The following is a 2,683-nucleotide window of genomic DNA, read 5'->3' on the forward strand; positions in this document are numbered from 1 at the left end:
CTTTCAATTTTCTTTCAAAATCGGCACGAACTTTTCGGACAATAGGATATAATAATAAATTAGACAAATTCACAAATCCAATTATTCTTTGCAAATAGTTAATTGTTCCCGATAGAATGGTTGATCGACTTCTGGTATTACTTATGGTACATGATAGGTTCCACTACCTTGTTATCACTTTTACAATACAGCTTTGATTTTTTAAATTTTATTCTTTAATTTGCAATATATTGGATGCATTCAGCAGAATGCATCTACTGCATAATAGTTTACTGATGAATTACAATATGTTGAGTATTCTGTTGAACGCTCTTGTAGTATTAGCTACTGCAGCATGCGTAAGTATAGAAGAATCTGATCTTTACGATATGTAAAAAATATTTATATATTTAAACTATTATTTATAAATATTTTTATTATTTAATTTTCTATTGACAGTAATCGATAGCAGTAACTTCTCGTATGTATAAAAAATGTCTATTACTATGTTTACATTCGATTCGATTTACGCTAAGTTAGATATAATGTAGAATGATGTTATAAACAATAAGAATCTTATTTTAGACCGTACATATGAGAACACAACCAATAAGAACTAGAAATTAAAATACCTATAATGATCGAAGCTGGATCTTTAAAGCGTCGTCAATGAACAGTAGTAGAGGCTATAGACAGTCGGAAGTAAGCTAGTTTTCCAGTCAGTGTTGTTTCATTGGAAGATTTTTCTTCATTTGGAAGGTTTTAAAGTCCATCGGAAGATTGAAAGGTTTTTGAAAATGTAAGATTTTTACTAATGCCGAGTGTGAATTACAAAACACTTTTAGTGAGAAATTATTCGATATATGATTCGTAGTTTATTATCGTATAAGGCAAAAGTTAATATATTTAGAAATAAAGCCAAATGGGGCATGTGTGTATCTATATACAAGTCTATAACTTTTTTATTGTGTGTCAAGACACTTATTATATTATATGTTTATGTTAAGATATTTTACTTTCAATTAAATAAAGAATATACAGGATATTTCAGAAATAAAGGAGTCGCAGAATGGATTGGGGGCGTAGAATGGATCAAAGGGAACAAAGAGATTTAATACCATTTTGAGATATTCGCTGTAGTTTTCGAATTAAAAAAGGAAATTAATGTGCAGTGAAGTCACGCCGCGCGAATTCGCCGCGAGAACAGCTCACACTCAACAGCGGCGACATACGCAAAAAGGGGAAAGGATAGCGTTCCATCCTATAAAACCGTCAGACGATTTTATTCCTCTTGATCCATTCTACGCCCTTAATGTGACCATAGTATAAGTACATACAGTACGGATACTTCTTATGTGGTCCCCAATTTTTAGTGCGCATGCGTCGAGTTCTAACCAGGAATGTGGCTGCCTTCAGCAAGTTGAAATTGCAAGTTAGGTAAATCTCCTTCTCATAAAACATAATTAACCCTTTTGCTTACAATATTGTGTCGCAAGAAAATCGGGCCAAACAGAGTGAGTTTACTTATGAGAATACTTTATCATATACAAATGTAACAGTCTATACAATATAGCATCTCCGAAAAAATTTGATTTAATTTTTTAGTAAAAACTTAATTTTATTAACTCTTTGCCATACTTTTCTCTTACAAATTAAAAAAAAATTAAGTTCGTTTGTACGAACGACGTATCACGGCTTTCACCCGTCATACTCATGTTTGGTCTGATATTCTTATTGTGCGTGCATTAGTGCAAATATTATTAAATTACAATTTCATATTAAATTAGAATTTTTATACAATAATGTTATTTTTTCATACATAATTATTCAATTACAATTTTCATATAGTATTTAATCAATTATTTTTAATTTACTTATTACTGTTAAATATTATTATTATAATTAATGTGAATATTATTTTTATATAATGAGGTCGTTAACATTATATTATTATGTAATTCTGATTTAAAAATATACTCACTATAAACAATTTTTATGACACAAATTGTTTTTTTTTTTAAATCATTCTAGCTGCTTTGCATTCTTGTTCTAGTAGCTTTATAAAAACTCAAATTTATAAGGGCCTTTTCAACATGGCGGCGAGTTATGTGACCTGGGATCTACAACATTAAATATGCCAACGCTCAGTGTCAGGGCCTACAAACTCCCAGTCATACATGAGGACATTAAAACCAGCGCCATCCGTAGACATGGGGGCAAACTAATTTTAATGGCGTCGTATATTGTCGATCAGTGTCAATTTTCTATTTTCATTTTTTGAGTTGATTTCACAAGATCTTTATTATTGTTTCATTGAAATTGCCTTCGATATTATCGGCAAGTATGAATCACAAAAAATGTGCAAGAACAGATTGCACATCGAAGAAGATTGCGTTTCTTAAACCACGTATAGACAAAAACAAATATCTACAATGGTTATACGCAAGTGGAAATACAAGTTTATTGAGTGTATCAGAGGATAAAATTCATAACCGAACTGTATGTGAAGAGCATTTTGAAAATAAATACAAATTTTCAAAAAAATTAAGCAAGGATGCTATACCTACTTTATTGCCAGGTATATTTATATAAATTAATAAATTGTTGTAAAATTTATTAAAATTTATGTTTGAAATAAGGATGCATTGTCATGACAAAAAATTTTTAATAATTTCAATTTAAAACATATTTTTTCAGAATTTCT

Source organism: Atta cephalotes (assembly GCF_000143395.1).
Source record: "Atta cephalotes unplaced genomic scaffold scaffold00024, whole genome shotgun sequence".
Taxonomy (NCBI): domain Eukaryota; kingdom Metazoa; phylum Arthropoda; class Insecta; order Hymenoptera; family Formicidae; genus Atta; species Atta cephalotes.